Genomic DNA, 26,179 nt, shown 5'->3' with positions numbered 1-26,179 from the left:
GGTAGGCATCCTCAGAGGTTGTGAGGTATGTTGGAAACTAAGCAAGTGGGGTTTATATATCTGTGGAATGCTCAGGGTGGGAGAAATAACTCTTTTTTGTTTGAGGCGAGTGTGAATGTTGCAATTAATCACCTTGATTAGCCTAGCTGATTCCTGCCTGAGGGAATCTTTTGTTGGGAGGTGTTCGCTGGCCCTGATTATTTCATGTATGGAATTCCCCTGTTTTCAGAGTGCTGTTCTTTGTTTACTGTCCTGATTTTAGAGGGTTTTTTTAAAAAAAAATACTGGTAGCCAGATTTTGTTCATTTTAATGGTTTATTTATTTATTACTGCATTTATATACCACTTTTCTCACGCCTGGGGGGACTTGAAGCGGTTTACAACATAATAGTGGCAAAAATCAATACCGAACATATATGTGTGAAAACATAACAAACAGATCTCCCCATAACGTCCACCCCCCATTATTTATACCCTCCCAGAGATTCCCAGATCACTACAAACAAAGGGGTCTCTGGATACTGTTAAGGCACAGGAATGCACCCCAGGTATTTGTGTGTGTGTGTGTGTGTATAAATTGTGGTATGAGGTCCTTGGGGAGGCAGATGGGAGTGTTTTTTCTCATGATGGTGAAGTGTCTCTATCCATGTTAGTAAAAATCCTTTAGTGCCAAAATCTTATTGATTGGCTTAATGTAGGTGGATTGCACATAAACCCAGCTTGTTTCCTCTTCCTGTTGAAATTGCACATATGCTTGTATTAAAGAAACTCTTAAATCAGGACTGTAAATAAAGAACAACACTCTGAAACAGGGGAATTCCAGACATGAAACAATCAGGGTCAGCTAACACCTCCCAACAAAGGACTCCCCCAGGTATGAAGCAGCCAGGTTTTGCAGCTGCAAGGCTTTTCAATGCTAATCAAGGTGATTAATTGCAACATTCACACTCGCCTCCAACAGAAGAGTTATTTCTCCCACCCTGGACCTTCCACAGATATATACCCCACTTGCCTAGTTTCCAACAGACAACCTCTGAGGATGCCTGCCATAGATGTGGGCAAAACCTCAGGAGAAAATGCTTATGGAACATGGCTATACAGCTCGGAAGACCCATTGCAACCCAAAGGCTGGACTCCAAAAGGGACCGACCTGGAGTCATGGCCAAACCCCTTCCCCACTTCTCTTTCTGGTATTGGGTGGGGGGCTCCTTCCCTCGTGCCACTGTCAGTCTCTAAAGGGAGGCGCGTTCTCCCTCCGTGACCCGTGAAATAATAATCTATACAACTGTTGACTTTCAGCTCTGATCTCACTGTCAAACATGGCCCTTGGTCCCCAGCACGTGGGGCTTCGGCTGCCCTGGGTGTGGACCGCCTTCCTCCTCCTCGTTGCTTCCAAGAAAGGCCTTGTCAAGGAGGAGGGGGGCTTCGAAGGCCTCCAGGAGCCGGTGGGGCTCTTAAGAGAGTCTGCAGAGGCGCTTTGCATAGTTGGCTTCATCAGTCTTGGGTTGTGACTGTCAGTACCTACACTGCCTATTTGAACTGCATTATATGCCCAGTGCAGTCCTAGATCATGCAGTTTGAACTGGCCAGTTCAGTGCATTCTGTGGCAGTGTAGAAGGTGACCATCCCACCAAAAAGCTTGCTTGGACATCACCGTGAAGGGTTTTCCTTTGTTTCTTAGCTCTCGGCATTCACCCAAAGCATTGGCCGAGGCAGCTCTGTTGCCAACCGGGGAAAGATAGCCATTATTAACAGTCTGTCAAGGGTTTCATGGCCGGAATCACTGGGTTGCTGTGAGTTTTTCGGGCTGTATGGCCAGAATGCTACGGGAACATGGCCATACGGCCCGGAAAAACTCACAGCAACCTATTTTTAGTGTTATTCATCATTGGGTTGCTGTGAGTTTTCCGGGCTGTATGACCACGTTCCAGAAGCATTCTCTCCTGACATTTCGCCCACATCTATGGCAGGCATCCTCAGAGGTATGGAGTCCCCGATGGCATAGTGGACTAAAGCCTCGTGACTTGAAGATTGGGTTGCTGACCTGAAAGCTGCCAGGTTCGAATCCCACCCGGGGAGAGTGCGGATGAGCTCCCTCTATCAGCTCCAGCTCCATGCGGGGACATGAGAGAAGCCTCCCATAAGGATTTATTTCTATTTATTTATTTCCATCATTTCTATGCCGCCCTTCTCACCCGAAGGGACTCAGGGCAGCTCACAATCTGGCAAAATTCAATGCAGTACAAAAGATAAAACATAAGCAATCAAAACAATCAAGGATGGTAAAACATCAAAACATCCCGGCATCCCCTGGGCAACGTCCTTGCAGACGGCCAATTCTCTCACTCCAGTAGCAACTCCGGTTGCTCCTGACACGGAAAAAAAAGTATAATACAATACATACATTTAAAACAGTACAATAAAAATACTTCAAGGATGGTAAAAACATCAAAACATCCGGGCGTCCCCTGGGCAACGTCCTTGCAGATGGCCAATTCTCTCACTCCAGAAGCACTCAAGTTGCTCCTGACACGGAACAAAAAATCCTCAGAGGTTGTGAGGTCTGTTAGAAACAAGTGAGGTTTATATATCTGTGAACTGTTCAGGGTGGGAGAAAGAACTCTTGTCTGCCTGAGGCAAGCCTGAATGTTGCAGTTGGCCACCTTAATTATCACTGCAGCTTCAAAGCTTGGCTGCTTCCTGTTGGGGAAGTCCTTTGTTGGGAGGTGTTAGCTGGCCCTGATTGATTCATGTTTGGAATGCCCGTGTTTTCAGAGTGTTATTCTTTATTTACTGTTCTAATTTTAGCATGTTTTTTTAATACTGGTAGCCAGATTGTGTTCATTTTCATGGTTTCCTCCTTTCTGTTGAAATTGTCCTCAATGCTTGTGGATTTCAGTGGTTTCTCTGTGTAGTATGACATGGTGGTTGTTAGAGTGGTCCAGCATTTCTGTGTTCTCAAATAATATGCTGTGTCCAGGTTGGTTCATCAAGGGCTCTGCTATGGCTGACTTATCTGGTTGAGTTAGTCTGCAGCGCCTATGATTTCTTTTTTTCTGGGAAGACAGGTCACATTTTGGGCTCTTTCCTTTCCGACGCGAGTTAGCCTGCAGTGCCTTTCATGTTCCTTGATTCGTGTTTGGGCAATGCTGCGTTTGGTGGTCCAAATGTAGACTTGTCCACAGCTGCATGGTATATGGTAGACTCCTGCAGAGGTGAGAGGATTCCTCTTGTCCTTTGCCAAACGTAGCATTTGCTGGATTTTCTTTGTGGGTCTGTAGATAGTTTGTAGGTTATGTTTCTTCATCAGCTTCCCTATGTGGTCAGTGGTTCCCTTGATGTAAGAACACTTTTCCTCTGGGTGGATCTTTGTCTTTACTATCTGGCTTGTTCTTGGCCTTGCTGCTCTTCTGATGTCTGTGGTGGAGTCTCCATTGTTCTGTAGAGCCCAGTTTAGGTGGTTCAGTTCACCTTGGAGGAAGTGGGCTTTACAAATTCTTTTTGCGGGGTTGTTGTATGTCTTTCGGGCTGTGTGGCCATGTTCCAGAAGTATTCTCTCCTGATGTTTCGCCCACATCTATGGCAGGCATCCTCAGAGGCTGTGAGGCATGGTTAAACCAGGCAAGGAAAGGAAAAAAAATATATCTGTGGAGAGTCCAGGGTGTGGCAAGAGTCCTTTGTCACTGGGAAGCCAGCATTAATTTTTCAGTTAATCCCTCTAATTAGCATTGGAAAGGTTTTGTCTCTTGCCTGGGGGCATCCTTTGTTCAGTCATTAGCTGTCCTTGGGGCTCCTCTGCCCTCAGAGTGTTGGTTCCCATCTACTGTTTTGATTTTAGAGTTTTTTTTAATACTGGTAGCCAGATTTTGTTCATTTTTATGGTTTCCTCCTTTCTGTTGAAGTTGTCCACATGTTTGTGCACTTCAATGGCTTCTCTGTGTAGTCTGACATGATAGTTGTTGGAGTGGTCCAGCATTTCTGTGTTCTCAAATAATATACTGTATCCAGGGCTGGTTCATCAAGTGCTCTGCTATGGCTGATTTCTCTGGTTGAATTAGTCTGTGGTGCCTTTCATGTTCTTTGACTCTTGTTTGGGCGCTGCGTTTGGTGGTCCCTATGTAGACTTGTCCACAGCTGCATGGTATCCGGTAGACTCCTGCAGAGGAGAGAGGATCCCTCTTGTCTTTCGCTGACCGTAGCATTTGTTGGATTTTCTTTGATAGTTTGGCAGGGTCTGCCAGGGCTTTAATTGTGCTTCCTTTTTGAATTGGAGTTTTTATGTAGGTATATATCCATGTGTAGGTTTTCTGTAATCTATTTGGGTATTGCTTCAGAGAAATGGATAGACTGCCTCACCTCTAGTTTCTTAAATATGCTTATCATGGCTTTCTATGGGTGAGCAGATGGATGACATATGTTCTGTATCTCAAAAACTAGAGCCGACTGGAAAATATTGGCACCATTTTTGGAACCAGCGGGTCAAATATACCCAGAAACAGGGTTAACATTTATTTATTTATTTTATTTACATCATTTATATTCCGCCCTTCTCACCCCGAAGGGGACTCAGGGCGGATCACATTACACATATTAGGCAAACATTCAATGCTTTTTTAACACAGGACAAAGACAAACAAACATAGCTCCGAGCGGGCCTCGAACTTATGACCTCCTGGTCAGTGACACTAAAATGTGTTGGCCAGGATAATAATTACTATGCATGAGGCTTTATGGCATGAGCTGGAAGGAGCCTATAATTTCAACTCATTTGCTAGAGGAAGCCCTCCAAATGTGTCGATTACAACTCCCAACATCCCCAGTTCGCCTGGCCCTGGCTGGGGCCGGACAGATGCCTTGTCCGGAGAGGAAACACACCTGGATGTGGTTGGGAACGTGTCGCTGCTGCTTTTTGTGCCGCGACTTTCCTCGCTTGGTGGCTGCCTTGAAACGACTGCCCCCGCCTCCCTTCCCTCCGTCCCCAGAAACGGTGAGCGACCACCCGACCTGCCGCCCCTCCTTCGTCCCCGGGATTGAAACACATGGCTGCGAAGGGGAAGAATCAATCCGTTGACAATCCCCGCATTTCAGTTTAATTGGATTGCGGGTCACGCGGGGCGAACGTGAGAAAGGAGATTGCCAGCTCGAGCTCCTCAACAGATTGATTTGCAATTGGGGATTTACATGGGACTTGCTTCCAGGGGAGTGAGTTTCAGATCATGGGGCTAAATACCTGAAGACCCTCCTCTTCCTTCTCCTTTTCCTCCATGCATAGTTGTTGTTGTTGTTGTTGCTGTTGTTTTTATTATTGTCATCATTACACTGGCTGCAAATGTTAGCCTTGTTTCTGGGTATATTTGATCTGCTGATCTCATAAATGGCATCGGTTTCCCCATCAGCCCATGCATTGTTATTGTTGTTGCTGTTGTTGTTGTTGCTGCTGCTTTTATTATCATGAATACACTGGTCACAAATGTTAGCCTATCTTCTGGGTATATAATAATAATAATAATAATAATAATAATAATAATAATAATAATATTACTTTGGTTGCTGTGAGTTTTCCGGGCTGTATGGCCATGTTCCAGAATTCTGGGTATATTTAATAATAATAATAATAATAATAATAATAATAATAATAATAATAATAATAATAACAGTACTTTGGTTGCTGTGAGTTTTCCGGACTGTATGGCCATGTTCCAGAATTCTGGGTATATTTAATAATAATAATAATAATAATAATAATAATAATACTTTGGTTGCTGTGAGTTTTCCGGCCTGTATGGCCATGTTCCAGAATTCTGGGTATATTTAATAATAATAATAATAATAATAATAATAATACTTTGGTTGCTGTGAGTTTTCCGGCCTGTATGGCCATGTTCCAGAATTCTGGGTATATTTAATAATAATAATAATAATAATAATAATAATAATAATAATAATAATAATTTGGTTGCTGTGAGTTTTCCGGACTGTATGGCCATGTTCCAGAAGCATTCTCTCCTGACGTTTCACCCACATCTATAGCAGGCATCCTCAGAGGTTGCGAGGTGTGTTAAAAATTAGGCGAGTAGAGTTTATATATCTGTGGAAACCAGGTTGGGAGGAAGAACTCCTGAGTCAAGGAGAGATGCATCTGCCTTCAATATTCCTGAGGACTCATGGTGAGACCATGAATTTAGTAGGGTTTTCTTAGGCAAGGAATACACCAGAGGTAGTTTTGCCAGTTCCTTCCACTGAAATGTAACCTGGTTTTTGTTGGTGGTCTCCCATCCATTACTATTAGGTCTAACCCTGCTTAGCTTCCAAGATCAGACGGAATCTGATGTCTTGAGGGTGTTTGAGCAGCTTCAAAGATCTGTCATTTAGATTCAGGGGAGCCATGATTTTGGAGAGGATCTAAAAAGGGAAAGCACCAGACTGAGGGCAACCTATAAACAATAATATTCATTTGAACTGAGAGGACCCCAAATTGAGTGTGGTGTAAGGAGGGGATTTGGGCATCTTCAGATATGCTCCTCCCTTTAACTGATAAACCTGGGTCTGAAAAAAGAGCCCCAAAATGTTCAGAGGCCAAGCCCTAATAGGCTTGGCTCAATTGAGCAGTCCTATCCTATGCTGGCAAGGTAGAAAGCAATAAGAAAAGAGGAAGACAATACAACCAGACAGTTTCAACCAAGGAAGCCACAGCCCAGATCTGGAAGACGAACTACCCTGTTTCCCCGAAAATAAGACATGCCCATAAATTAGCGCAATATGAGCCATACCCCCAAAATAAGACATAGTGATAGGCTTGGCTATACAGTGTACAAGGTCGACTCCCCCTGTCAGGTTTTGATCCTTCTTTGTTTGCTGCAAGCTGAGACATAGAGGGAGATATAGAAAGTAAATGTCTCCTCCTGAAGTGATGAGCAGGACATCTGCTTTAGGTATTGTGTGTCCTCAGGGGAAAGAAGTAAAGCTGTAGCTGCCCTTTTACTTAGCACTGTGGGTCGCTCTACCCCAGCACCAACCAGCAACCATTTGTGAGTCTCTCTCACCCTCCACAAACACCAGTAAAGCTGATGCTCCCCAGTACTGACCAGCAACAGTCTGTGGGTCTCTTTCACCCCACACAAACACCAGGGGATAGGAGAAAAGCTTCAGCAAGCAGTCTGCTACTGAGCCCAGAGAGATCATCCCATAAATGCAGATTGTTGTATCATACTTAATACAAATAAGACATCCCCTGAAAATAAGCCATAGTGTATCTCCTTGAGGAAAAATAAATATAAGACAATGTCTTATTTTTGGGAAACACGGTAATTGATAATAGAGGGACTTGGAGAGTCCCTCATATATAGGGTTACAATGAGCTGGAATCGACTTTACACCAGCAAAGAACAACTAATTTTATGCTGAATTAAAAAAAACAAAAAAACACTTCCAGCTTTGGTCAAGGAGATTCCAGCCTTAGAACTGCAAGGAGGCAGGAGACTAAAAGTCATCAAGGAACTTGGTTGTTGAGCACATATTTCCTGGAAATACTGCAGCTATCTGACATGTAACCGAAGCAATGTATATTTACACTGCTATCAAGTGTGTTCAAATTGATTCTGCCTTATAGGGACCCGTTTTTGGAAACGATTTGTTGAGAAGGTGTTGCCAATGTTTTCCTGACAGTGGGGCTCGCCCTAGGAAAGCAAACCTTGCCAAGAAAACCCAAGTGGCTGTATAGGAACCCAATTTTTTTAGGGTTTCCTTGAAAAGATTTTCTGAGAGGGAGTTGCCATTGCTTCCCTCTGAGACTGTGACAATGGGAGTTGCCCAAGGGAAGAAAAGCAAACCCTCTCTGAAGAAATCTCTCCAAGTGAAAAGTGTTTCTCTGAGCCCTGATCTCGCAGAATCCCAGTATTACAGGCACACAAATACATTAGGCTGCTTAGTATAGAAGCAATGACTAGAGGAATCTTTTATTATAACATATACTGTCCGGCTTTGTTTACAACAGCTGCCTGCCTTCTCCCAGAGGTTTTCTCGGTCTTGGGCCTTGCCAAGGACTGCCCTTTCCATTTCTTTGTAAGAAGAGGGGATGGGCGGTAGGAGAGAAGGGAGATCCCCAGATAAATATATATGTACATAAAGATCGGAGATATTACACAGCCCAACAATAACAACAAAAACCCTTGGTTTTTAGGTCTATTTATGGAGTTATTTGGGCACTGATTCAGAAGAATGCATTGAATCAACCGCAGCAGCTCTAGGTTCCTAGATATGGGTTATTATTATGGTTTTCTATGGGTGAGCAGGTGACAACTGGTAGATGATCTAGGTCAGAGGACCAGTTCACAATCCTTCAGACTGTTGAGGGGCTGATATTACCGAACAAATTCTTATGCACACTGCACATGTCTTATTTGTAGTGCAAAAAAAAAAACCAACAAAAAACAAAAAACAAAAAACCCAACAACAATGAAAGAACAATATAATATTTTAAAAAACCATTTTAAACCAACATAAACCTATCAGGATTTCAATGGGAAGTGTGGGCCTGCTTCTGGCCAATGAGATAATCAAGTTAATTAGGATTATTGTTGTTGTGTGCTTTCAAGTCATTTCAGACTTTGGGCGAGCCTAAGTCTAAAACCGAGGGTGGGGGCCAGGCAAATGACCTTGGAGGGCCTTAGTTTGGGGACCCCTGGTCTATGTTCTGTATCTCAAAAACTATAGCTGATTGGGGAAACTGGTGCCATTTTTTCTGAATCAGCAGATCAAACATACCCAGAAACAGAGCAAACATTTGAGCACCAATGTGTGTTCTGAAAGCCATTTCCTTCCTAACGATTTCAATGGGAGAGGTGTTTGACTTTTTCACAGATCCACTGTTTGTTATGCCGCACATAGTCGAATTTGTACACTTCTCTCACGCCTTCTCTGCTTCAAATATCTCTCCTTCCTCTCTCTCTCTCTTTCTTCCCTCTTTCTCAAAAGCACACTTTACTGGGGGGAGGGGGCAATAGGGAAATGAGTGGGAAAGGCAAGGAGGAGATTTCTGTTTCACATCAAGGGCCGCCATCAATTTCATTATGAGTTTGTCCTTCATTTCAACCGTATGTATGCTTGCATACATGCCTTTAAGTCGCCTGTCCATTCACTGCGGATTTTTGTAACCCTTCTATGATACCATATAACAAGGATTATCAAAACAAATAATCCACATTATCTGATTTGAATTGGATTATATGAATCCACACTGCCATTATAGGAAGGGAAATTCTCTTCTGGAAGAGTTATCATGGGAAAAAGGTGTCTCCACTGAAGCTTTCTCTCCAGTTCTTGTTTCCACAACAAGCCTTTTTCCCTCCAAAATCCAGTGATCACAGGAACAGAAAGGGAGATGAAGTATTTTATATACTTAGCAGTGTAGAAGGGACATCAGAGATGGGTTTTTCAATGCCTTCCTTTGAAACATAACTAACAGAGCTTATTATTCTTGGGTGGTCTCCCATCCAAGCACTAACTGGGGCTAACCTTGCTTAGCTTCCAAGATCTGATGGAATCTGGGGCCTGAGGCTATATTTACTCTGCCATATAATCTAGATTATCAAAGCAAACATGACAAAGTATTTGCTTTGAACTAAATTATATGAGTCTACACTGCCATATACTAACTTACTTAGGTGATCCCTCAGTTGCCTGAGTATGATTGTCTTCCAGGTGTAGTGTCCTAGCTCCGTTTTTCATTCTTGAGTTGGGACTATAGTAACTGCTTTGGGAGAAGGTGATCAGGTCAGTCCAGTATAGGATCATGCTTCAATGCTGGTGGTCTTTGCTTTTTCTAGCACACTGACATTTGCCCCCCTGTACATCTGTAGGCTGTTGGGAGGACAATAGCTTTATAAACAAGGACCTTGATTTCCCTATAGATGTCCTGATCCTCAAACACTCTCTGCTTCATTTGGAAAAAAAGTTGCACTTGCAGATCTCAGGTGGTGTTGTATTTCAGTGTCAATGTTGACTTTTGAGGAGAGGTGTCTGCCAAAGTAGTGGAAATGATCAACGTTTTCTAACATTGCACCATTAAGATGTATTTCTGGCCTTGCAGAGGGATTGGCTGGTGCCTGCTGGAAGAGCACTTTGGTTTTCTCCTTGTTCAATGAGAGCTTCTTGTATGCTTCTGCAAAGGTATTTTGAGTAGGTTGTAGGTCTTCTGAATGCGCAAAGACTATGTTATCATCATCATATTGAAGTTCTATAACAGAGGCTGTTGTGATCTTGGTTTTGGCTCTCAATCTGCTGAGGTCAAATAGCTTGTCATCTGTCTGATAGATAATTTCCACTCTGGTGGGAAGCTTCCCATTAACAAGATAAAGTATCATAGCAATGAAGATGGCGAATAAGATTGGGGCAATAACACATCCCTGTTTGACACCTGATTCCACATTAAATGGGTCACTTTGAGAGCTTTCCAAGATTGTTGCCATCATGTCATGTGGAGGAGCTGCAAGATGTTCTCAAATTTGTAAGGGTATCCGATTTTTTGGAGGATGGTCCAGAGATCATTGTGATATGACCCCCCTCCAAGGAGAAAATCTGAACTTTATATGGTAGTGTAGATCCAGCTAAGGCAGAGAGGGCGGTATACAATGTTAGGTGGCCAGTCATTGGAACCAGGGACCATGCTCTTCCAATAGTGGGTCATATGAGGAAGGGCTGAAAGGGCTCAGCACACTCAACTTGGTGAAGAAAAGGCAGATGTGACAGGATTGCCCTTTTTAAATTTCTCTAGAGCAGTGGTTCTCAAGCTGTGGGTCCTCCATTGAGGTATGATGCAAGACATACTTTTGCTTTCATTGAAGATCAAACACATGGATGCATCCACCTCCACTGAGGTCTGTTGCTGTTTATTCCTTCAGTCACTACCCTTCCTCACCTCATGGAGCAGCCCACCAGCCAGAGCTCCCTGTCTGGCCAGTAGCAACCCCCAGCTCCTTCAAGGCCAAGCCAGTCACAGCAAGACATTTGCTAGCATTGAAATCCAAACAGATACTGAATACAAAATAGAGTCTTGAGTCTGCAGATGCTCAGTTCAATCACATCTGTATAACCCCTCCCACTCCGAAGAGGTACAGTCACACTGGCAAATCAACATACACATAGAATACAGGTTAGCAAATATATACATTAACAAATAAATAGTGAGAGGCTTGGGAAGTTGCTTTTTCCAACATATAATAGTAAATATTAATATTAATATTAATAATAATTACTATTATAGCTTGGAAATAGCAACCTCCCAACCCTCCCACTATATATTTGTTTTATTATTTATTTATTTATAATAATTTTATGTGTTACCCACCTCTCCTCCTGGCTCAGGCAGATTACAGAATAATTAAAATACATAAACATGTTAAACATTCCGCAAATACATATATTAAAATGTATTTCTACAAAAGAGGCATGTTCAAACGTATTTCTATAAACTACATACACAGGACAGACGCTATAGACCTAAAGCTAGATGTTCCTAAAGGGCTTCTCATTCACTTCCGTGTGGGAGAGGCTTGGGTTGGGTTTCTTTCTTTCTTTCTTTCTTTCTTTCTTTCTTTCTTTCTTTCTTTCTTTCTTTCTTTCTTTCTTTCTTTCTTTCTTTCTTTCTTTCTTTCTTTCTTTCTTTCTTTCTTCCTTCCTTCCTTCCTTCCTTCCTTCCTTCCTTCCTTCCTTTCTTTCTTCCTTCCTTCCTTCCTTCCTTCCTTCCTTCCTTCCTTCCTTCCTTCCTTCCTTCCTTCCTTCCTTCCCCCCCCCCTCTCATTCTACAAACTGATCAAGGGGGCTGAAGGTCCGGGGATCTGTTTGCAGGCACCTTGTGTTTGTAGGGGAAGCAAGACTAATGGGATTATATGCAGATCCTCTCTAGGAAGTGAGGTCCGGCCCCACGTGCCTCCTCCAGCTTTCCTTTCTCCTCCAAGGAGTTAAAGAAGGCACCACCTCAGCCGACGGAGGAAAGAAAAAGGCTTGGCTTTGGCTGTTTTACCTGCCCATGTTTCCAAACAGAGGAAGAACCTTGAAGCGAAGTCGCTCTGCATTGTTTTCTCTGTGGGATGGACAACTTTCATTTTATGACTAATGCGTCTTCTTCATCTTGGAAAGAAGTCAAGAGTGGAGTGCTGCAGGGTTCCATCCTGGGCCTGGTTCTGTTCAACATCTTTATTAATGACTTAGACGAAGGGTTAGAAGGCACAATCATCAAGTTTGCAGATGACACCAAACTGGGAGGGATAGCTAACACTCCAGAAGACAGGAGCAGAATTCAAAACGATCTTAACAGACTAGAGAAATGGGCTGAAACTAACAAAATGAAGTTCAACAGGGACAAATGCAAGATATTTCACTTCGTCAGAAAAAATGGAATGCAAAGATACAAAATGGGGGACATATGGCTCAAGAGCAGTACATGTGAAAAAGACCTTGGAGTCCTCGTGGACAATGTTAAACATGAGCCTACAATGTGATGCAGCTGCTAAAAAAGCCAACGGGATCCTGGCCTGCATAAATAGGGGTATAGCACCAAGATCCAATGATTAAGGGTCTGGAGAACAAGCCCTATGAGGAGCGGCTTAAAGAGCTGGGCATGTTTAGCCTGCAGAAGAGAAGGCTGAGAGGAGACATGATAGCCATGTACAAATACGTGAAGGAAAGTCATAGGGAGGAGGGAGCAAGCTTGTTTTCTGCTGCCCTGGAGGCTAGGACAGGGAGCAATGGTTTCAAACTACAGGAAAGGAGATTCCACCTGAACATTAGGAAGAACTTCCTGACTGTGAGAGCTGTTCAGCAGTGGAACTCTCTACCCCGGACTGTGGTGGAAGCTCCTTCTTTGGAGGCTTTTAAGCAGAGGCTAGATGGCCATCTGTTGGGGGTGCTTTGAATGTGATTTCCTGCTTCTTGGCAGGGGGTTGGACTGGATGGCCCATGAGGTCTCTTCCAATTCTACTATTCTATGATTCTATGATTCTATTCTGAGCGCATTTACTCTAGAGTAAAATCAGTCAGCGTGGGGATATCATTATGTAACACGATTTTTGTTCCTGGGTTAGAAATGCCATTCCCTAATTGGTTCTATCATAAAAAAAACATGGGGAAAGCGTATTAAACTGCCAAAACTTTGTTTTTGAGGATATCCCTATAGACCAGTGGTTCCCAAACTTATTTGGCCTACTCAGCGCCGCCTGGAATTTTTTTAAATTTTAATAGCAATTAAACAGAAAGATATATGTAATAATGTTTCTACCTTTTTCGTAAAATATAGTAAAGAAAGGTGTAAATTTGAAACATTGAAGTTTGAAATTATGAAACTATTTTTTGAACTCGGAATAGAAAGGTAATACAAAAAAATACAAAAAATACAAAAAAGTTAAAACATTCAAATGCACCTGTGGCCATCACCGCCCCCCTGGATCGCTGCAGCGCCCACCAGGGGGCGGTAGTGCTCACTTTGGGAATCACTGCTTATAGACTCTCATAGAGTCTCAATCATCTCAATCAATTCAGTGTAGTTTGTGGCAGCCATAAAAACGAAATTTCTGGACTATAATAACTACTTTCAAAGAAAGCACTGCACAATTAAACAGGAAATAACACTTTCAAACCAGGAACGGATTTTTTTTTCATGTTATGTATTGTATCACAAGCCAGGGCTGTGGAAAAGAGGATTTTGAAATATTTTTGGCGAGAGAAAATGCCTAAATTCCCCCTAAACTAAGCGGAGTGTATTAAAGGGGTTATCAATGACGTTTAATCTGATTAAGCTCTTAGTGCCCCAAGTCGCAAGAGCGAGAGTCAGTGACGTTGGGCGCCTTGACACTTGAGACTGAATGCGGTTTGACACCACTTTCACTGTGATGGCTCCAGGGAGTTGAAGTCTGGTGAAGCTGGAGTCCTCTTTGGGCAGAGAAGGCTTCGAGGCCTTGCAGAACTACAACTCTCACGATTCTATAGCCGTGAGTTCAAATGGAAGTCAAGCTGCATTCATTCTACAATGTAGACACACCCCCAACCACAGTATGGCGACTGGCCAGACTGTGCATCCTGGTCGAGTTCAATTCCACTGCAGAGCCAACCTCCTCTGAGGGTCCTTACAGACAGGCCCTATATCCCAGGATCTGATCCCAGGTTTTCTGTTTATTCCAGATTATCTGGAAGTATGGACTCATATAATCCAGTTTAAAACAGAAAACCTGGGATCAGATCCTGGGATATAGGGTCTGTCTGGAAGGGCCCTGAGTAAGAAAGATGCCTTTGGAGAGAGAGATTGACGGCAAAGCAAAACTCTCACCTCTTTCTGGGAATAATAAAAGCAGAGAGTAGGCCATGGCAGTTAAAGTGGTGTTAAATTGTTTTCTAAAACTGGCTATCAGTCTTTTTAAAAAAACCTCTAAAATCAGGACAGTAAATAAAGAACAACACTCTGAAAACAGGGGAATTCCAGACGAGAAACAATCAGGACCAGCTAACACCTCCCAACAAAGGATTCCCCCAGACAGGTATCAACCAGGCTTTGAAGCTGCATGGCCATTAAATGCTAATCAAGCTGGCCAATTGCAACATTCACACTTGAGGTGTGCCTATCAGAAGGAACTATGAGATATCAGCTTATGGAGCAGAACCAGCAGTTATAGTTACAAAAGCCTTACTTAAGAGAACTAGGTAGCTGATAGAAAAGAGACTAGGATCCTTCCTCTAAGCTGATTCTGGGGAGAACAAAGCAAATGGAACATTTCAGGAAGTGGTTTGGAAACTTGAAAAAAAGGGAGTGCCCTAAGAATATCAATTTAAACATCAAAGAGGGCAGGAGAGAGAGAGAGAGGGGGGGGGGTGAGCTAAGGGATGAGTTTCCCTTACCAAACTTTCTAAACTCTGACTACTGATTTAACAATTTCCCATCATGAGAGGAGTCTGGAGATAGGGTGGCTTACAAATAAAGTTTATCATTTTCTTATATAGAGCATTATTTAATCCCAACAGACCTTTCCTCTGGAGAGACAATTCCATTCCTCATTGGCCCTTGTAAACAAACTTGGAAGTCCCTTGGTCAGAAGTCCTCTTCCCTAGATAGGAGCTGATTTAAATACCGATCTGGAATAAACAGGCTTGACACTGACTGTTCAGTCCCAGGTTTTGTGTTATTTAAAACACAATGCAGAGTTCTGAACTGAAGTATCTTAAGAGAATTGGAAACAAAGAAACAGGGGTGCAAAAAATCCCCCACCTCCCACAATAGAAGACAATTCAACATATTTGGCCTACAATAAACATGACACATTGAATCATAGAGTTGGAAGACACCCTAAGGGCCATCCAGTTCCCCCCCCCCCCCCAAACAGGAAAATCCATTCAAAGCATTCCCAACAGATGGCCATCTAGACTCTGTTTTGACATATTTTCAACTCTTTAAACATGGCTGTCTTGCCCCTATTAATCTTTCTTGGAAAACAATCATACTAAGGCTCAATCAAACACATTTCAGGATGTCCCATGAATCTGGCTCATAGCATTGTAGGTTCAGGGGAAAATGCATGGTATCCAGTAACAGGACTGGGAGACAGTAGCATTGGGGTATTACCATATTTACTTGTATCTAATGCTCACCTTTTTTGACTAAATTGCTTTGCCAAAATTTAGGCTGCGCATTAGATTTGCATAATACAATAATTTTAGTACAGAGCCAAAGCAAAAGGGGAAGCTACTTCAGAGGCACCTGGAGCTCTTCTTTGAGGAATAAGGGACTTCACCTCAAATTTAATGGCAATGGCTCATTGCTATGCAATCCTGGACTTTGTGGTTGGCTGAGCCACTAGCATTCTTTGGCAGAGAAAGTTCAAGACCTTGTAAGACTAAATGATTTCACAACACTGAGTTAGAGTAGTTAAAATGGTTCATTCTACAGCATAGATGCTGTAAGCTTTGGTTCTCTAAGACTTTTATTTTTAAAGAAGGAATTCTAGGCAGTCAGCAACTGTAATGCATTTTGGAAAATGGAAATCTCCACAACCTTTTGGGAGATTTTATGATCTTTGGAAAGGGATGACCTTGTTAGAAGTCACAACCTTTTGAAAAATGATGCCATATCCTCTTGGTAAAAAGCATGACTTGTAAGAGTCATAACCTATTGGGAAAATGGCATTCATGCAAGGCAATCAGGTTTCTCAGCTGTTAAACTGATGTACCTAGATATTTCTTTGAACTGTCAGGGACAAAGATATGCCAATGCACGCACACACACACACACACACACACACACACACACAGAGCAGAGTTTCAGAAGTGTTCCTTTTTAGTTGCACCAAAACATCGACTCTCCCTTAAAATATATTTGCCTTTAAATCATGCTCTCAAGAAGAGACAAAAAGTAGACTTCTTTAAAAGTAGCATATTTGGTTTACTCACAAGTTCATGTATTCAGCATACAACTACTTTGCTTATCAATCCAGTTACAAATAGGATTTGAAGTAGTTTCTCTGTGTAGGTAACATAGGGCATTTTTCTCAGAATCGATAGTTCATAGTCCAGAGCATCTCTCTGTTCCGAGAAAGTCTCTGTCTAGTCTGAAAGTCAAATGAAGTCTTTAAGGATACTGTTCCTATTGAAGTCTAAACTGAACTGTTTCTAAAATGGAGTCTGAGCCCTGAACGAGCCCACATCTGATCACATGGTCTGCAGCCGCTGCCACAACAAAGAGTTAAGGTAAAATTGCATACCAATACACACATATACAATACAGTAAGCAATTATATACATATAACTAGTGCAGTCTTGAGAAGGTTGCTATTTCCAACAATGCACATTTTTTTGGTAAAATGACAAAGAGTGCCTTTTTTGCCTATGTGCTTGTCAGCAAATCCTTTTTTTTTGTTTCAGGGTTTTGAAAATTGAGGTGTGCGTTAGATTTGATGGTGCATTAGACTCGAATAAATACGAGTATGTTTCTACTAAGATCAGACAGGGAAGCAGCAATGGAAGATCATGCATTGCTTTTTCTTTCCTTCCCCATGCACAGGCATAAACATCCAGATTCAGGTCCCATAGGTAACAGATAAACAAATGTTTATCTCCTCAGCTTGCAAGTAGGAGGGTGGTGGGTGGACCCAGAGGCACCAGTCCAAATCGGGGTAGGAAGGACGATGCCAGCAAAGTTTTGCCAGGCAGACACTCCCCTTGCTGTCACCTCCCTAAGGCTATACTGGGCTTGGCCAGGATTGGAAGCCTCTACTAGCACCTTTTTCGACCACAAGCAGGGTTAAACCTGGGTTCCCAGGGAACATTTAGGGAAGAAAGATCTAGAGATGCAAGTTTTAAAAAATGAAACATAAATACACTATATGTTATTATTTTTAATAACACAGACTTATTAAAAAAAACTCTAAGATCAGGACAGTAAATAAAGAACACCACTAAAAACAGATGAATTCCAGACAAGAAACAATCGGGGACAGCTAACACCTCCCAACAAAGGTTCCCTCAGGCAGGAAGCAGCCAGGCCTTGAAGCTGAAAGATCATTAAATGCTAATCAAGGCAGCCAATTTGCAACATTCACACCTGCTTAGACAGGAGTTCTTTCTCCCACCCTAGACGTTACACAGACAAATAAACCCCACTTACCTAGTTTCCAACAGACCTCACAACCTCTGAGGATGCCTGCCATAGATGTGGACAAAACGTCAGGAGAGAATGCTTCTGGAACATGGCCATACAGCCCGGAAAACTCACAGCAACCCATACCCACATCTGTTTATATAGAAAAGAATGTAATATGAAAAACCTAAAGGCAAGGAACTGTTGGAGCCCTGGTAGCATGCAGGCATCTTGAACTCTACTTCTAAGGTAACAAGGTTTTTAAAAAGACCGGGCTCTTCCAACGTGAACCCTTAGATATTTAAAAATATTCTATGATGATGATTATTATATTATTATTAATCTTACTATTAATTAATCTTATTACACAAAGCAATAACAACAATAAGTAATAAATTATATTAAATTATAATATATTAAATAACAAGTCAATAATAATTAAATAATAATAATAATAATAATTAATAATAATAATAATAATAACAGTTCTTGGCTTGACCATATTTTTGAAATTCTCTCTTCCATAGAACGAGAGAAAGCGCATGAACTCTGTTCTGGTTTGCACCTCTTTCCCCTGATTGCAGACCCAGTGGCAAACCTTGGTTTGTTATGCTCAGTAAGGTATATAAAAAAAGAATTGTACGTTTTACAGAGGCCTTCAAACAGAAGAATCTGTGCTCATGACCGTCTAATGCAGGCAAAATACCCTGCTGCTCGAAACAGAGCCTCGGAATGCCGACAGAGGGAAAAAAATAAGTGGAATATTAGAAGAACCAGACACCTTCTAATCCCGAAAACAGGGAAGGGAAGTTTCAAAAGGCATAAGACCCACGGGTGGAGGTCCTCCAGGCCCACGGGTGGACGAAGAGGCCTCAGGTTTCAACCAGAAGGTTTCGAAGACATGTTTGAAGTACCTTCAGATGCAAACCAAGCATCCTGTGTTGTCGAAGGCATTACTGGGTTGCTCTGAGTTTTCCGGGCTGTATAGCCATGTTCCAGAAGCAGGCATCATCGGAGGTTGCGAGGTCTGTTGGAAAATAGGCAAGTGGGATTTATATATCTGTGGAATGTTCAAACTATCATGTCAGACTACACAGAGAAGCCATTGATATCCACAAGCATGTAGACAATTTTAACAGAAAGGAAGAAAAAAGGGAAAATAAACAAAATATGGCCACCTGTATTAAATAAACTCCAAAATCGGAACAGTAAATAAAGAACAACATTCAGAAAAGAGAGGAATCCCAGACATGAATCAATCAGGGCCAGCTAACATCTCCCAACAAAAGATTCACCAGGCAGGAAGCAGCCAGGTCTTGAAGCTGAAAGATCATTAAATGCTAATCAAGGTAACCAATTTGCAACATTCACACCTGCCTAGATAGGAGTTCTTTCTCCCACCCTAGACATTACCCCAGGAAGGAGTCAGCCAGGCTTTGAAGCTGCAAGGTTTTCCAATGCCAATTAAGGCAGTAGAGTCTCACTTATCCAAGCCTCGCTTATCCAAGCCTCTGGATAATCCAAGCCATTTTTGTAGTCAATATTTTCAATATATCATGATATTTTGGTGCTAAATTCATAAATACAGTAATTACAACATAGCATTACTGCGTATTGAACTACTTTTTCTGTCAAATTTGTTGTATAACATGAAGTTTTGGTGCTTAATTTGTAAAATCATAACCTAATTTGATGTTTAATAGGCTTTTCCTTAATCCATCCTTATTATCCAACATATTCACTTATCCAAGCTTCTGCCGGCCCGTTTAGCTTGGATAAGTGAGACTCTACTGTAATTGCAACATTTAGCAGACAAGAGTTCTTTCTCCCACCCTGGACCTTCCACAGATATATAAACCCCACTTGCCCAATTTCCAACAGACCTCACAACCTTTGAGGATGCCTGCCATAGGTGTGGGCGAAACGTCAGGAAAGAATGCTTCTGGAATATGGCAATACAGCCCGGAAAACTCAGAGCAACCCAAGCATCCTTGCGAATTATATTAATACATTGACCAGAGGTTTGTATTTTCAGCGACGAATATACATACATACATATATAATATATGTTTTGGATGGGACTAGAAATGATGAACTCTACTGGCTGGCAGGGAAGCTGGTGGGAAGATGTTGAGCTTGCAGGGGGAGGGGAGAAAGAGAGAAGGCAAGGGAGAGAGACTTCATCAATGACCGGAAGAAATGCTCCAGCCCGGTGACAAAAGGGAACCGTCTTCAAAGGCTGCTGAGCCAAGAGAAGAAAAAAGGGAGGAAAGAGGAGGAGGGGGAGGAAGGAAGGAAGAAAGGCCCTCCCCCAGGAGTCTGTGAGCGTCTCGGAGGGGGCAGGGAACCCGGGCCTGGCTCCAGAGAGGCCCCAGAGGGAGCTAGCCAGACACTGGCCCTGGGTGCCTCCTCTGCCCCAAGCCCCCTCCTCAAAGGCGGCGCAAGGTTGCCTCTCCTTTGTAGAGGCGCCCTCCTTCTCCCCCTTCGAAGGGTTTAGCTTCACCCAGAAGGGTCGGATTTCACCAGGCGAGAAGGCCAGAGGGAGGCCAAAGGCCCACTCTTATTTATGTCTTCAGGACATTGGTTTGCTGTTGTTGTGTGCCTTCGAGTCATGTCGGTCTTATGGCGACCCTAAGGAGACCTTATCCCGGTTCTCTTGCCAACATTTCCCCTCCTTTTATGCTAGAAGAGACTTGTAAGGTAATGTCTTTGAAAACTATATTTAAACCCCATCTACGCTGCCAAAGAATGCAGTTGAACTAGATTGTGTGTGTATGTGTATCAGGAAAAAACAGCAAGTGCTTATGGTATGAGAGAATTGGCCCTCTGCAAGGAGGTTAGGGGCCGCCGGGATGTTTTGATGTTTACCATCCTTGTTGGAGGTTTCTCTCATGTCCCCGCATGGAGCTGGAGCTGATAGCGGGAGCTCACCCGCGCTGTACCCCAGCAACCTTCAGGTCAGCAACCCAACCTTCAAAGTCATCAGTCCTGCAAGCACAAGGGTTTAACCCACTGCGCCATTGGAGGCTCCTACTGAACTGGATTATATGAGCCTATACTGCCATAGAATGCGGTTCAATGCTATTAAACTGCATTATACGACAAAGCCAAGCCTAAAACAAGGTGTATATGCACCATTTTAGCTTAAACTTCGTGCCTAAGGGCCCTTCCACACATCTGGATAAAACCCCACATTATCTGCTTTGAACTGGAATATATGGCAGGGTAGAGTTGGATAACCCAGTTCAACCCAGAAAATCCCACAATATCTGCTTTGAACTGGGATATCTGAGGCCTCTTCCACAAAGCTGAACAAAATCCTATATTTTCTGCTTTGAACTGGGTTATATCGCAGTGTGAGCTCAGATAACCCACTTCAAAGCAGATATTGTGGGATTTTCTGCCTTGATATTCTAGGTTATATGGCTGTGTGGATGGGCCCTAAGTGTATCTGCTTTGAACTGGATTATATGGCAGTGTTGACTAATATAATTCAGTTCAAAATGGATAATCTCTATTTTGTCTGGCAGTGTAAATGAGGCCTGGGAGTGTTGTTGTTGCTCGCTCAGTGGGTTTCCTGGACCGATGGAAGAGTCCTTCCACACAGTCATATAACCCAGAATATCAAGGCAGAAATTCCCACAATATCTGCTTTGAGCTGGGATATTTGAGGCCATTCCACACAGCTGAATAAAACCCCACATTTTTCTGCTTAGAACTAAGATATGTGGCAGTATGGTCTCAGATAACCCAGTTCAAAGATGATATTGTAGGATTTTCTGCCCTGATATTCTGTTTTATATGGCTGTGTGGAAGGGCCCTGAGTCCACACTGCCATATATTCCAGTTCAAAGCAGAGAATTTGGAATTTTATTCAGCTGTATGGAAGGTGCCAGGGTCATCCTCCGATGCTCAAAATACAATATCAAGAAGAAACATAAGAAGCAACCACCCCAGGGGCTTCCAAATACATAGAGTTGCTTGTTCTACTGTTTTTGTATGCAGATTAGCTGCTTTGAATTGGATTATATGGCAATATAGACTCATATAATCAAGCCCGATGCATCCTGCATCTGCTTAATATAGCAGTATTGATCCTGGCTAAGATCATAACTTTGCCCTTCTCCAAAAGCATTCAGGAATAATAATGCAGGAGTCACCATAATAGTAATAATTCATCACCATCTATTTATCCTGGCTTTAAAACTGTATCAGGGCCCTTCTACACAGCTATATAACCCAGAATATCAAAGCAGAAATCCCACAATATCTACTTTGAACTGGGTTATTTGAGTCCACACTGCCAAATAACTCAGTTCAAAGCAGAAAATGTCAGATTTGATTCAACTGTGTGGAAGGGGCCTTAGTGTGGGGTGCTTTGCACAATAAAGAAATGAACCACATTTAATATAAAATTAAAGATGCACAACTCAGGCTAGATCTAATACTGTTTGAACTGTATTATATGGTCCGTTTAGCCCAGTGGTTCTCAAGCTGTGGGTCCCCAGATGTTTTAACCTTCAAGTCCCAGAAATCCCAACAGTTAGTAAGCTTTCATGGCAACACACTTAGTAAGCTGGCTGGGATTTCTGGGAGTTGTTGAGACCCTCTAGTCTATAATCTTACACATGCATACTCAGAAGTAAACTCCCTTCAACATAAAAAGGATTTCTAAATGCCAGCATGGTGTAGGGCTTTGGACCTTTGGCTATGACCCTTGAGAATAGGGCTGGACTCCCCTTCGACCATGGAAACCCTGTGGGTGTCCTTGGACAAGTCAAAGTCAGCCACAGAGAAAGGCAATAACATGTATATCTGACAGAGAACACCCCAAAGTAGGGTTGTCATAAGTTGGAGCTGCAGGTACATAAAAATAACAAAAGGGCACTTGACTATTCTGAGAACATTTGACTATTCTGAAAACACTTTTTAGGGGGGGAGTGTCTCTGTTTAAATACACCATTAAGTCATCCATTGTGACTGTAAGGAACTATGGTTAATATCAGTCAGTCAAACACTCACACAGTGTATGTGGGAGAAAAATGGGGCAGGAGGGAGTTTCCCCTTGTTCCTTGAGTACACTTGCTTTTGGCAAATGGCAGCTATGATACAGTTAGGAGAAGCAGTGAATGAGGCCCCTTCCATACAGCGGAATAAAATCCCACATTATCCGCGTTGAATTGGAATATCTGGTAGTATGGATTCAAATAACTCAGGGCCCTTCTACACAGCCATAGAACCCAGAATGTCAAGACAGAAAATCGCATAATATCTGCTTTGAACTGGTTTACCTGAGTCCACACTGTCATATATTCCAGTTCAAAGAAGAAATGAATCCACACTGCCATATATTCCAATTAAAAGAAGAAAATTTTATTCAGCTATGTGGAGGGGTCTCAATTCAAAGCAGATCTTGTGAGATTTTCTGCCTTGATATTCTGTGTTATATGGCTGTGGGGAAGAGCCCTGAACTAGCCAGAAATAGAGGAGGTTTTCAAGCAGTAGTCTTGTGTAATTTGGAATCTCTGTGAGTAGAGATGTGTGTTTACCTCTGCTATCCTTCCGATGTAAAATATAATTGAATAAACCATTCTAGAGAAAAAATTCTGTGTGTGGAAAATAACAAGGACACTCCGAAAAAATAAAAACACAGTCAGGGAGGGAAGCAATCTTTTCCTCCTATTTCAGGAAAGGTAGGGTGTATTCATAACCCCTATAAGCAGCTCTTAAAATAACTACAATGGCTTTCTCCCATATTTCCAAGAAGATATTCCACCTTTTATTGCTTTCATTCCAAAATGAAATAATTCCCACCAGCCTCAGAAGAAAGCCAGGGCAAATCCCCTCCGAAGAAATCTTGCCAAGCAAACACAGTGGTTAGGTCGCCACGAATCTGGAAGCATTGAAGGCACATGACAACAATCACAGACATGGCGCTCCTACACACCAAGGGCTTGGCTTGTATGTCTCTGGAGAGAGAGAGGTGCATACAAGAGGGAAATATCCACAATCTTAGCTTCACTATCTCCCCTCCCTCCTCCCTCCCCGTACTTACATTTCTCGAAAAGGAATAAGCAAGAGTTGCTTTAAGAGCTCTGAATCAGTAAGGGAGCTTGAACACCCTAAACACCCCATATGGCATCCATTCACTTTGCAATGGATGGAAACGCAATCACGGTCTGTGGTCCACTGCATCAGGGTGACTAGCCAGCCAGTCAAGTAGTTTGGGCCCCCTTCTTGTCATAATTCTTTTTCAGGGATCCTTCCTTTTATGATGGAGGTTCAGCACTGGTAAGCAGGCTACACAGAGAAGCCTTTGAAATCCACAAACACGTGGACAATTTCAACAGAAAGGAGGAAAACATGAAAATGAACAAAATCTGGGTACCAGTATTTTTTTTTAAAAAAAAACCCTAAAATCAGGACAGTAAATAAAGAACAACACTTGAAAAACTGGGGAATTCCAGACATGAAATAATCAAGGCCAGCCAACACCTCCCAACAAAGGATTCCCCAGGCAGGAAGCAGTCAGGCATTGAAGCTACCAAGCTATTCAGTGCTTATCAAACTAGCTAATACACAGTCCCGTCTTGGTTTTTAGGCCTGTTTCTGGTGTTATCTTAGGTGCTGGTTCAGAAAGTTGTATTGGATAGTCTGCAACAGTGCTAGATTCTTAGATATGGTTATCATGCTTTTCTATGGGTGAGTAGATGGGGACTGGTAGATGGCATCTGTTTTGTATCTCAAAACCTAGAGGTGAGGAGGGAAAACTGGTGCTCTTTTTGGAATCAGCAGGTCAAATATACTAAATGCTATCATTTGAGGCACCAAAATGTGTGTTGGCCAGTGCTATTGATCTGGTTTACTTGCATGGGGAGAGCAAATTACATTCTCATTTCAATAATAATAATAATAATAATAATAATAATAATAATAATAATAATAATAATAATAATGTTTACAGCTTTCAAATGCCAGTTGTGACACAAGAGATGTATGCACAGGTATGCCTGCGTCTGAATTTCAATGTGGCTGGATCTACACTGCCAAATAATGCAGTTTAACAGCATTGAACTAAGGCTCCTTTCACACAGCTGAATAAAATCCCACATTATCTGCTTTGAACTGGGATATATAGCAATGTGAACTCAGATAACCCAGTTCAGAGCAGATATTGTGGGATTTTTTGCCTTAATATTCTGGGTTATATGGCTGTATGGAAAGGCCCTGGAATATATAATAATAATAATAATAATAATAATAATAATAATAATAATAATAATAACAACAACAACAACAACTTTTTTTTTCTATCTCGCCTCCATCTCCGCGTGGGGACTCGGGCGGCTAACATTGGGCAAAGCCCAAAAACAATAGAACAGAATAAAACATATGAGCCTACACTCCCATAGAATGCAGTTCATTGCAGTTAAAACTGCATTCTGAAACTGTATTACATTGCAGAGTAAGATAGGGTGAAGTATACACCATTTTACACTTGGTGGCTAAGCGAAATGCATCTTTGCACTCCTAAGGGGAAATTGTGCTTCATAAAAGACTATACAATGCAATCCATAGCAGCCATGCTTTGGAGCTGCAAGGCCATTCAGTGCTAATCAAGCTGGCCAATTACAACAGCCACACTTGCCTCCAACAGACAAGAGTTCTTTCTCCCACCCTGGACCTTCCACAGATATATAAACCTCACTTGTCTAGTTTCCAATATACTTCACAAACTCTGAGGATGCCTGCCAGAGATGTGAGCGAAATGTCAGCGAAGAATGCTTCTGGAACATGACCATATAGCCCGGAAAACTCACAACAACCCAAAATTCTGGGACAGAATCGCAGCTCAGTCCTTAAATCCCTCTAACACCGAGAGGCTGTCAAAACCGTTGTGTTCACAAAGGTTTTTTTTAAAAAAACCTCCTCCTCAAAGTCTCCAACCTGTGACCAAACCGATGCCTCGCACACGCGTGGGCAAGCAAGAGAAAAGGAAAACGGCAATGGGCTCTTTTAAAGGGTTGCAGAAGTGTCGGAGACCTTGCAAGCCTTTCCCTGTGTTTTTCTGTGCATGTGGATTTGGATTTCAGTCTTACTACTTCATGTGGGGAGAGGCGAGGGGGGAAAAACCCTCGGGGAATGTAGAAATAAACACCACGACGTTTTTTTTAGGATTCCGAGGGAGAAAGGGCTTTGCTCAGCTTTTCTTCTCCAGGCTTGAAACCCGAAGGACTCAGCCTGCAGGGAAGGCCTCAGCAAAGAATGGCAATGGCAAGCGGCAGGAACAAGGGAATGGAAAGCAGGTATTATACCTCTGCAGAGAGAAAAAAGAAGAATGATCTCCACGTGCTTGTAGGTGGACTTCATTCATTCTGCAAAAAAAAGGCCTTTTGGATAATAGATCCAGGCTATGGACAAGCACATGGACCGTTTTCCTTGTCTCCCTGCAGACTCCTTGAAACACCCACATGAGTTGACCAAGAAGACAGTAATACACACACACACAGCAGATCCTTCCAAGAGTCAGATCTCAAAGGAAATCCCTCTCTCATGCTAGATCTA

The 26,179-nt window shown here is 42.5% G+C and overlaps 1 protein-coding gene across 2 annotated transcripts in view; it reads left to right on the top strand.

Annotated features, from left to right (window-relative positions):
- Window positions 1–26,179, top strand: part of pax5 (paired box 5) — a 300,149-nt gene that overhangs the window by 6,275 nt on the left and 267,695 nt on the right. The window lies entirely within an intron of this gene.

Source organism: Anolis carolinensis, chromosome 2 (genome assembly GCF_035594765.1).
Source record: "Anolis carolinensis isolate JA03-04 chromosome 2, rAnoCar3.1.pri, whole genome shotgun sequence".
NCBI lineage: Eukaryota > Metazoa > Chordata > Lepidosauria > Squamata > Dactyloidae > Anolis > Anolis carolinensis.
The sequence above is the reverse complement of the archived record's forward strand: the minus strand, read 5'-3'. Positions and strand labels throughout refer to the sequence as shown.